The 12,312-nt window shown below is 40.7% G+C and overlaps 1 protein-coding gene across 4 annotated transcripts in view; it reads right to left on the bottom strand.

Moving 5' to 3' along the window:
• MACROD2 (mono-ADP ribosylhydrolase 2) overlaps nt 1-12,312 on the bottom strand; it is an 835,869-nt gene that overhangs the window by 180,844 nt on the left and 642,713 nt on the right. The window lies entirely within an intron of this gene.

The raw sequence follows: 12,312 nt of genomic DNA, 5'->3' as shown, positions 1-12,312 counted from the left end.
TCTTTTTTAACTTAAAGACAAGCGCTCAATATTCATAGAATCACAGAATGGTTTGGGTTAGAATTGCTGTGGGCTGGCTGCCCCTCGGCAGCTCAGGCTGCCCCGGACCCATCCAACCTGGCCTTGGGCACCCACAGCAATCCGGGCAGCAGTGCCAGGGCCTCACTGCCGTCTAAATAAAGAACTTCCCACCCACATCTACCCTCTTTTAGTCTAAAGCCATCCCATCTTGCTCTATCACTATCAGACTATCACTATCAGTCCCCTCTTGTTTATAAGCTCCTCTCAAGTCCTGGAAGACCACAATGAGGTCTTTCCCAGAGCCTTCGCTTCTCTAGGCTGAAGAAGCCCACCTCCCTCAGCCTTTCTTTCCAGGAGAGGTGCTCCGGCCCTCTCAGCATCTTTGTGGTCTCTTCTGGACCCACTCCGGCAACTCTGCATCATTCTCATGCACCTGTGTCCAGGTCACAGGCCTGGAGACGGTGCTGCAGACAGGGCCACACAAAGGAAGAGCAGAAGGGGACAATCCCCTCCTTCTCCCTGCTGCCACCCCTCTCAGCACAGGACACAGTTGGCCTTCTGGGCTGCAAGCACTCACTGCTGGCTCATGTCCAGTGTTTTGTCCCCCATAACCCTCCAAGTGCTTCTCCATACAGTTGTTCTCAAGGTGTTCTTCTCCCAGTCTTTACACACATCTGGGGATGCATCAACTCAAATGCAACACCTTGCAATTGGTCCCATTTATTAGGGCCACCTTCCAAGCCTGTCCAGGTCCCTCTGAATCGCATCCAGAGCAAAGGAGTGCCCTATGAAGTGGATAATGCTGCTGGTAAGGTCCAGCTGCTGCCTCCCCCATAGGCACTGAGGAGGTGACTCTCCTCTCCCAGCTCCTTCCTGATTTCCCCCTTTTATCAAGTACGTTTTGGCCTCTAGAAGAGAAAACTGACTTGCTGGCTCTGATGGCTGTTCTAACAGTTCATTTCAATGCAAGTTTTTACAGTGCACAAGGAGATGCAGAATCTCCTTGTATACTGCATGCTTGTATTCTCCATATTTTACATTAATCAGGCCTAGGAAAGAGAAGCTCTCAATGGATCTTCTATGCAAATAATGGTGGAAATGCCATGTTATCATTCCAGCTAGTATTTGCAATGAACAATGGTGCATTTACTTGGCCAGAACCATACTGCAGCCCAGCGACCTGATGTTTTCAAACTTTGAAGTCTGTAAGCATGCGTGAATGTTCCCAAAGACTGCTAGTGTGGGCAGGCTGAGTTCATGTGAACTAAGTGAGCAAAAAGCCAGCATTCAGAAAGAAGTTGTATTTAACTGTTCAGTGACCAGAAATTATGGAAAAAAATACTCAATTCCTTTTATAGTAAAGCTTGAAATTTACAAGTTTAACCAATGACAACTTAAAAAAAACTAAATCTGCCTTTGCCTTGCACTGCTTTCTCCTAAATACTTTTAAAGTGTCACTGCTCAAAAAACAGACCAACGTCCCCAGATCCTGAAATCCTCTGTCCAGCCTAACAACGCCACTACATTTCAGAGCAAAAAGGGTTACTCCGATTTTCTGCCCATTTCACCCGTGACCTCTGTCAAATATGTCCAGAAGAGAAACACAGAAGAGCAGGAAAAAGCATGTGCCCACTCTCCACTTGTTCACTTCATAAAAATAAAGGAGCATCCTACAATATCTCAATTTTCTACACTTACCTGCCTGAGCTCCAGTTGAAGCCTAAAACCTCTGTATGTTCAGTGCGTCCCTCTGCATGCCTAAGACTAAACACACCACACTAAAAAGTAGTTAGCATTCACAGCTTTTTGCCTGTGATTAATCAGCCTAAAACATATTTCCTGACCACAACAGTAATAACCCCAGCTGAAGTTTTAACCCAAAAATCTGAAATGTCCCTTCGTAGAATTTTTCATGTAGCAGTGCAAACTTGAATGAGTAGTTCCTCACTGCAACAAAATGAATGCTCTCCAGAAATAGAACAAACTTGCTTAGCTTCTCGTCGGCACAGCGCTCTGAAACATAAAAGTGGAGCATTGCTCCCAACCTAATGCTTCACTAAGGACCACAGCTATTTTCAGAAAGGCAGAAAGGAAACAATTGAACAACTCTGATTTAGAAACCTGTAATTTCTCATTCAACTGGAGAAGTGAAAGGATGTAGGTAATCAGAGAAAGACTAGTGCGGGATACCAGAATAAGCTAATTACTAAATTTGCAGATCAGAATTACAGCATTATAAGTCCATTAGAAATCTCTCTCGAGATACACTGCTATGTTCTGTTGCTTATAATTGACACTATTCCACTCAAAAAGACACAGAAGAAAAAGTCTGATCAGCACACAGAAGCACCGTAGAGTTTTCTGCTGTAGCTCTGTACTCAGGTAATGAAGTGGGATGACACTACAATGATTTTCTACCTGTCAAGATTGCAGAGCAATAACATTGTCTTATAATAGCCAATGTGTCCATCTCCTTAAAGAACAAGAATATGCTGACGTGGATTGCAGAAATACACTTTTTTTTTTTTAAATGAAGCCATTTTGCTGTCTCTCAGCCTTACAAGCTACATCAGTTATTTTCCAAACCATGAGATTCAGAGATTTAGATAGCTTAGAAATGGAACTCTAGATGATGCATATTTCTGAGGAACTGCATGCCATGCAGATCTCCTGTTGGTAAGCACAACCCATGAAAGTCCTCTTTCATGACACCTCCAACGATGTCCCTGTAGTAGGGAAGCTGGAAGTTTGAGATCTTCCTATATATCCCATTCTCAGCAAAAACAAACAAACAAACAAAAAAAACAACAAAACAATAACCTGTCTTAGAGTTAAATGCAGTAATGATACAATATGATGAAATGGCAGACATTTACAAATGCATTCTACGTTACATATGCCAAAGATACTTGGACTTTAGATCAGCAAAATCCATCTGACATTTCAGTAAGGTTTTCTGCTGCTTTCTCAGATGACAGTTCTAGTGCTGCCTCTAACAATGCTACACAATCAAGTTTCCTATGCAAATTAGCACACCCTAATTGGCAGCAGCTGAGCCTAACTTCTAATGAGCCAATCCAATTGTATATGTAAATGTCTTCTGGGATTGATTATCAGAGCTAAATAATAGCATTTGGAGTTTAGATGTCTTGTTTGCTTCCCTCCCCCCCACAGAATTTTCAGATCGACTCAAAGCAAGCAACCAAACCTCAATACAAGCTATTTGGTCATCTCAGTTACAGAAATACATTTCTGAACAGTTCTGAAATCTGATTTAAGTGCATGTAAGTGAGAAGTGCCACAAAACAGAGTCTTGTGATGATATTTATAAAAGATACTAACGCCCTACTCAAGAATCTCTCATTCTTACAACCAAATTGACTGTCCTAATTCATAATGTACCTCATTTTTTTTCTGAAAGAGATTAAAGAAAGCAGCCCAATTTCTGTCAGCCTGTCAGTTACACAGCCTGCAGTCTGACCAGGTTAGAGCACACCAGCTTCTGTACTCAATGGCACCGGAGGAGAAAACTACTGTCATCTATGGCAACTTTGACTTCTTAACTCTTACTGACCGAACAGCTATCAGTGCCTAGCTCAGAGTGGGATCAACCTTCAGCATGAATCAACAGCTGTGGCAGAGTGCCCTAAAATAGGAGCTTTTATACATAAAAATATGATTGATGTAAATACAATGCAGAATTGTGAACTTTGACTTCCCTCATTTTGGCATAATCCTGAGCTGAAGTCTTGGAATTGGTCATTTATTTGCCAAGGTAAGAACAGCTACGCTGAGTGAGACAAAGCTCTACATGGTAATGCAGCTAACTGCCCTTACTGCTGGCCAGCAGGGAATCTCACTGCCAGGCCACCAGACGTCAACCACTTCTTCAAAGAGCATTTCCCTGCCTCCTTGGGACCAGAAACAAAGCTGTTTCCCTGCACTTCCTCACAAGTGGGAAGGATTTTGCACTCTGCTGGGTGTCATTGCATCAATCCAGATAATGCTATTCACACAGCACTTGTAAGCTGAACGGCAAAATGAGTCATTGATTCTCTCGGGGAAGAATTTTGCAATCCAAGTAAAGAAGCTCTGTTGGCTATGAACATTTGCCTTCCAATACTAGGAATTTGGAGCTGTGGAAAAATCCGATTGACTGCTTGGTCCCTGGAAGAGAAAACTCTCTAATAGAACACTAGTAAATGGACCATGGGTATGGATGGAAACATCTGTTACTTGAACAACTCGAGCTTTATTTTTCTTTCGACATGCTAATATGAAGCACCGAAGAGAAAGGACATCTGGCGCAGAATACTTAATTGTAAGCTAGAACTTTTGTGACTTCTAAATGTACTTAAACTGAGGATGCAGAAAACAGAATTAACAACTATTTTCCACAGCCAAAGCGCTGGGCAGAAAGCGCATTCTCGTAGATATACACACACATTCTTTTCTAATTTACTCCATTTGAAACATAGAGCGATTTTATCCTTTCACACTCCAAATGCAAGCATTAAATACTCTGGAAATCAAAACATTCCTGATGAATTCGTGTAAGCAGAGAGGCAAACACCAAGTGACAGCTGTCACCTGAAATTTCATAGGAAAAGCCACTACTATTGCTCTTCTGTATTGTTGCTGACCAGATGGTTATTTATGGGCCTTTTGACCTCAATTTCTTTTAAACTGGGAGTAGTAGAGTTGAACAGAATATAAGATAAGGGTAATTATTTTTAAAGAACAGCAATGTATAACCAAAGCATTATTTTTTTCCAGACTGACATCGACTTCAATACAAACTAAAAGCGAATTGTCTGGCAGGAAATGAGACTATTTCAGCGGCTGATTCCAACTTCTACTTCACGTTTTTTATTTCCCTAGGTGGAATATATCAACTACAGAAATCATCACCAAATTGCGCTAGAAGTTACCCAGAGAGCACTGAGTTTACATAGAGAAGTAAAAGATTTGTCTTGATATCAACGGGAAACCTCACAGAAGTGATAACTTAAATGCAACTTCTGTTAAAGGTGACTTTTAGAATCACGTCCTTGCAGTAGTTATTCAATTAAAGGAGTGTGAATAACTACTGCTGCCTTTAAAAGCAAAGGTAACGGAGGTTACAATCATTCTAAAAATCATAACTTTATAACTACTCTAAGCTTGGTATACAACTAATTAAAAACTAATGGCAACACAAATAATAAAACCTGTGGTTTTTTTTTCCCCTAAGAGACAAAAAAATCTAATCCTGAACGCATACTAACTACAGTGACAAATATAATCACCTACTCAGCCTTCAGCACCATTAGAACTATGCAAATTTTTGCTAGAAATAAACTTAGCTCAAGATATTTCACCTTTTCTTTTTGAAGATCTTCAGACTCTGCCAGTTCTCCTGCAGCCCTACGCCAGAGTCCTTCCTTCTATGATGTGTTATTTGTCCTGCAAACGCAGCACAGAATACCCGCTAACTCCCAACTCCCTGCAGACGCTGCACTTCTGAATGTTCTCATTTTTAAAAAGCCAATACTCACTTATACGTGCTCATTTTAAAGGAGGCCATACATTTCATTTTTGCTTCCTTCAGGGAGAAGGCTGAAAATATTTTAACTGTCTCTCACTCCAGTATTTGACTGCAAGAATTCAGTTTTAAGATGTATGAAAACAAGAGCTCAACATAGCCAGGTACCCATCATGTTTCCTTCCTACACCTCTGCAGAAGGGAGGGATGTGGGACACATTCTCATGTTTGTATGTGCTATCCTGAAGTGACAGCATACAGCCATATGCAAAGAGCGTTCATAATTGGTCTGGCACTGCTCTCCTACAACCTTCCTTACCAGCATGGAGAAGTGTGCACAACATTACCCACTATTTCAGCCACAGAACTAACAGCAAAGTAGCCAAGAAAAGGTAACAGCAGACGTGCTATACATTGCCCACGTCCACAGAGTAATTTGTTGCAGGAACTGGACAAGCATGTATAGAAATAGCAAAAAATGTGGACTTGCAAGGAGCCTGGATAAAACAAGGAAACCTTGCTTGTATGGCGAGTAATGAAACCAGCCTCCGGAGACAGAGAGGACAGCTATGAAAGAAACAGCAACAACAACACCAAAAAAAAAAAAGCACAATAGAAGACCACAAATTCTTGCTCCACCATAAAACTGCCATAGCTAACTTCATCCTGTTTACATGGGATGTTGGCTTGAAATTAAGGGAAACACTCACTACACCATACATAGTTGGCAAGAAAAAAAAAAGTTCTCTCCAAAGCTTCTGGGAGCGTGCATTTTTCTGAATACATGGAATAAAAGTAGTGATTTGTGCCATTAGAATATATATTATTCTACAGCGTGTCCGTATGGCTCAATCAGATTTCTTCATTTAAAAAAACATAATGCAATGTAATTTTATTCAACTTTCTTGAAGTGAAATGCAACCCATGAATAACCTCTTTCAAATCTCCGCCATGAGAGCGAGTTCTCCAAATGTTATTCTGAAGCACCAGATAATGACTCCCAGCATCTAAACTCCAAACCACTTGTGAAAATTCAGCCTTTCAAAGTGCTCTAACTCTATTACTTCCAGCTGCTTGCATCTGCCCAAATGTACTGAATCTCACACACAAAGCTAGTAAATCAAAAGAGGAAAGTGGAGGAAAATGAGAGTAACAGAACTCTAAAAAAACATTTACTGAAAAATAATTTGCTGCTATTAGGGTTTGCTGAGTTCTACGTATTTCCTAAGACACCCAAAGCACTGAAGTTCCTAGACAGCTCTTTCCACAAAAGAAGCCATTACAAACTCCAGCGTGCCTTATATTTCAAAGTAATCTTTTTTTCTACAACCTCCATATTACCACTTTCAGGAATGATTCCACATGAAATCTTACAGCAAACACATCTTAGTCCACTAAGTTTTAAATATACGTATATATATAGCAGGTAGCATAAGATAACCGAAATTATTCTAGACTCCAAAGATAACACGTTTTGAAGAGTAAATACGTACATATCCAGTTCAAATTATCTGTACGTTTCTCATCAGATGCAAAGACTGAAAACTGGCAGCCTTCAGTAACTTTGAAGACAAACAGCTTAACAAATGGATGCAATTTCTGAAGCTTTAAGATTTAAAATATCAAGTGATTTGCAGTCTATTAAAAAAAGCTGGGTTTTTGAATTAAGAAGTGTTAGAGTACTTTTGATTTAATCTAATTTTTTTAAGAATACTTTTCTAGCCTTCCTATTTTGAACGCAAGGAATTGTGATGGCAGCGTTCCATCATCCCTTTGGTTAAGCTATTTCTAACAAAGATGTAACTGACCTCGTTCACATGCATAAGCATTCAGTAACGAAGCTGCCAGTAGCAGATCCCTCACCCTTTCCAAAACATACATCCTTCATCACCAGAGCTAAAGGGGTCTGGAAGCCACAGCAGTGTTCTCATCCTTCCCTCCTTCCAGCCACTGGAGAACCACCACTCAAACACACATATAATGGTGGACGCGTCGTATGCCTCTCCTTACCATAAAACAGTACAGCCCTTTCCAAGCCTCCTGCTCAGTTTTTCAGCAGACGCTTCAGACGAAGTAAAACACGAGGCTGGAAGCAGCTTTTTTTGGCAGAAATATATCTTCACGGGTCTAACTTCAGGTGAATGGCATTTTGATCTCATAATCGGCCTCAGGTGGGAGGCGCTTACCTATAGGCATTACCTAGATAAATCATATAGATGACCTAATTTCCTTTTATTTTTATTTTCCTCTATTTCGCCAGATCTGGCGAAATGCTTTTGAAGTACAGCTAAACACAGGAAATAAAACCCCGGTTTCACTGAAACCAAAGAATTTGCTATAAAATTCAACTGGAATATGACTTCAGTTCAAGAAAACGCCTTGAACTGTGAACAAATTAAAACTGCAGAGAAATATATTATTAGATTTAGGATTAAATCAAGCTGCGAACAGAGCCGATTCGAACAGTAGATCCCTAACACTACAAGCCTGCTTCGGAAACATGGCAGACTTGCAAAAACTATTTGCTAGCTTCTGTACGTAGCTTACATACACGTGAGCAAGCAGCCCTTCTTACAGATGTTCATCCCAGTAAGAAACAGCATTATTTCACACAAACAGGAGTTAGTCAGGAGTGCATCCTTCACCTTGCTCTCTACTGTTACAGATTTCCCCAAAGTAAGCACTAACACAGAGCTTCATTTTACACCAGTCCAATTAGTATGGGTTAGAGGTTACAGTAATCTGGAGTCTAACACTCCTGGTTCTTCAAGATGTTGACTCTGGCATTGAGTTGGCTGGACGCATCCAATATGCTTGATATATAAACTTAAGCAGAGGTCAAAACATTCAGACTATGTGCTGTGAGAAGACTGAAAACCATATTTGATACACTGACAATAATTGATCTTTATCACAAACACCAATATTTACATCACATAATGCACGAACATAAAGAAGTGGAAAAGAACAGTCTTTAGATGCACCCCAAATTGTGTCCACTACAAATTGGTCAACACTGAACAAAAGACACAACTAAGTAACAGTAACAAATCTCTAAAACGTCAGAGCAGTAGGTTAAATCTGAAATTTTATGGGGGTGATTTGTAATAGTATTAGAAGCACGCTGCCTAGTTCAGGTAAATTGCACAGTCACATCTAGTAAACTAGACAAGAAATTGAGAAGAAAATCCCAAGGACACAGCATATCTCGATCTCTCAGATGAACGACCTAGTCAGTTTGAGAGATGAAGATTTCAACTACAAACTCTGAGAAAGAGGTACGCTGATAAAAAAAATCAGCTTCCAGAGTCATCCCACAGAAATGCATGTGGTCTGCAGTATTCATGCTGTCCAACAAAAGGAAAGGGTAAATATATGCAGGAGTCACTGATTGACATGAATTGGAGGAATAATTATTCACGCTGATAGGAGCATTAGGATGGGTGGCATCTGGAAAGGTGAAGCACACGAGGGAAGCAGTGTGAGCTAAAACTGAAAGATGCACAAGGGAGGCCTTCTTCACGTCTTGGCTAACAAAGAAGGCATGAGTTCGAACAAGAGCTCCCAGGACAAAAATAAAGAAAGGGTTTCTCAAAGCACAATAGCATCTAAATATTTTAGCTAATGCCAAACTCGAATGATTACTGTTGTTTGCAACTAACAGTAACATAAATAATTATAAGGGCACCCAATCAATTTTGAAACAAGTTGCACATGTGCATAAATCTTTGCTCTTCTCTTGGTGTCTGACCCTCGTAGTACTTGCAGAGCTGCTGCTGCGTGGATAGGTCACTCATCCCCCTTCTGCCCCCCCATCTCTGTCTCCTCCTTTTTCTTTTTATCTTAAATAAGGCACTCAGCATGCTAAGTATGATACAGAAAAGGTGTATTAGATCTTGTGAGGTTGTCGTATTCTTGATCATATTCCAGGAGACCTGTACAAAAATCAAGAAATGGCATAAAGCAAGGACCAAAAGTGTCACATGTGAGCCACAGAATGGCTTGGGTTGGAACCAAAAGATTTCAGCACTTCTAAAGTCTGTCATCTTGACCAGAAGAGGAAAGATTAGAGCCACAAGGCTGCAGGTGAATGAAGTCACTCAGCTGTCTCCTGCATGCAGGCTCTCAGGCACTAGGAGCCCAGGGAGGCAATACAAGCAAGCTCCTACAGGAAACACCCACATTGCAATGTGGTGTGTGCTAAGAAAGCATCCTTTATTTAGCATCAAAAGTAAGGCAGATAAATATTTACAAGATTGGCTCAGCACAGGTCTAGGAATTTTATCAATTTGCCATCACAGTTGTCACTCTGGACAAACAACTCTTCAAAAGTAGAGGCAAGTTAGAAATACTTTGCATTAGAAAATGTTGCAGCATGATTATATACACTTGCTTTGAGTTTCATTCACTCAATTTACGAGTTAAAATACTGCTTTATTCTGACTTACTGTCTCTTTCAAAACACTAAGTCCTTTTCAAACATTTTCAGCCTAACATCTAATTATGTTTTGCCATACAAAATAGTACAAAATAAACATTCACTTTAAACATCATTATTTTAATTATGGTAATTGCTTCAGGAGAAAACCATGGAATTATGGCTGATGATATTAGTCTGCTCAATCTTATAAAATAAAACACGCCCAACAGCAATGTAGGTCTAGTAATGAGAAACAGCCAAGCAGAAAGGTAATGTCAGCTGAAGTTGCCCTGAGAACACTGTGAATGCTGCTAAAAATCCCTGCAGTCCTGGATCAAGATGTCCTGCTTTCAAAGCAATCTCAAAACACTCCTGCCTTTTAGGTTTAGTCCAGACTGGCCTCTCGCTAAGTAACACGCTCCCTTCCTGGGTGGGATAGGGCATTACTAAGTGAGGTAGACTCCCACAGACTAGAAATCCAGAAATATTTTTTAGGAGTTTTTCAGCCTGCACTGAACTGTACTCCTCTATGAACATAGCGGAGAAGGAAACAAGAAGAGGAGGGGGTGGGGAGATGGAAAAATTTAGTTCCCTTACATTTGTCACATGCTATGATCAAAGGAGAATAAAGACAAGGGAAAACAGAATTAGAGAAGCCTTCACTCTTTAGAAGATGTAGCTTTGCCCCTGATCTAACGCCATTGCAGCATGCCTTTGGCAAATGTCACCATAGGATAATAAAGTGTAAACAGCATGAGCAATGATGTACAACCACACCTCATTTATTTCAGACTTCAGCTTAAGACTCAATTTCTTTTCTTGCAGCAACTGCAAAAAGAACTGAATTGGCTGCAGCAGGTCTCACCAAGTAAACGTGATTTCAGCTCACTTTAAATTCCTGATTGTTTCTTTATCGCAGTAACACAGGAGCAAGACATTGCCTTGTGCACTGCTGAGTGACGTGGGCTGGATAACCAGCACCTGCCTGGCCTGGCTGTCCCACCCTTACCGAGTAAATCCAGTGTTCTCAGGATGCCTCAGAGGAACAGGACTGTTCAAAGCTCCTCTGAATGCGTGCTGTTATTGTGAGTTAATGGCAAGATGCAGCTGCGACTCTTGCTAGTAGATGTCCTTTGATCATACAGCACAAAAGGATGGCACTGTTGTCATATTTCAGAGGAAGAGATAAACAGTTATACCCATATGGTTTTCTGAATCTGAACCACTATCGCTCTCTAAATACCTTGATTTCAGAGCAAAATGCCTGCTTATTTTAGAAAGAAAAAGAAGAAAAAGAAAGAAAATCATTGCTAAGTAATAACTTTTTGCTTGATGATGAATACCCACCAAGAACCTGTGCCTGCCTTCTCTTTCTTCCAAGGAATTACAATGAACTGCAGAAAGTAGACTACGCTGTGCTCCATATAGATAATGATGAGAAAGATTTTACAGTCAAAGCAGCAAATCTGTTTGTTCTTCAAACGAAAAGCAGCTGGTTACCTATGAGGTTTATTTGCTGGCTTGCAAGGGTTGCTACAGGCAGCGTACTTCAGCAAAGCAGCAGCAGACACAGAGCCTTCTCACCACCAGTGTCATTTAAAAATAGGTTATATAAAGGGGATGCTAATGGCAAAGAGTGTGATGATAACATATAGGCAGAATCCCCTTCAGTTATCAGCAGCCTGTCTGGCCCTGACAACAATAGCTGTTTGCAGCACTTCAGAGGTCACTGGCATGGGCAAGGCTCACTTGAGAAATGCTGTGTGAACATGGAAAAAATAGTCTTGAATTTTACAGCCTCATTATAGGATACGAGACAACAGATGGATGCAGAGAGATGTCAACTATTTTCTAAGCATTACGCCAAAGGATATTTTAAAGAAAGACTCAAATGGTTTAACAGATTTTAGCAAATATTTTCAGGGAGCACAGGGAATCATTTGCAGGACACACACACAAAAAAAACCTTATCACAGAGTTTAAGAGTGAGAGGTTGGTCCAGCTGAGGAGTGTGGAATAAGGTTCCTACGTAAAAAATGCCACACCAGTGAACAAGGCCATCTGTTGTGCTAGAAAACAGCAAAGCAAAAAAGGGCATGGGATGGCCAAGGCAAGAATTAAGGATGCATCCTTTACTGCTGGAAAGGACATAACACAAACATATTAAAGTCACATCTGAATAACTACCTGAAGGGAGCTTATACTGAGCTGGGGGTCAGACTCTTCTCTTGTGTAACTAATGATAGAACCAGAGGGAATGGCTTCATGCTGCACCAGGGGAGATTTAGGCTGGACATTGGAAAATACTACTTTTCTGAAAGAGTGGTCAGGCACTGGAATGGGCTGC

The sequence above is a fragment of the Meleagris gallopavo genome, chromosome 2 (assembly GCF_000146605.3).
Source record: "Meleagris gallopavo isolate NT-WF06-2002-E0010 breed Aviagen turkey brand Nicholas breeding stock chromosome 2, Turkey_5.1, whole genome shotgun sequence".
In the NCBI taxonomy this organism is placed as follows: Eukaryota; Metazoa; Chordata; class Aves; order Galliformes; family Phasianidae; genus Meleagris; species Meleagris gallopavo.
The sequence above is the reverse complement of the archived record's forward strand: the minus strand, read 5'-3'. Positions and strand labels throughout refer to the sequence as shown.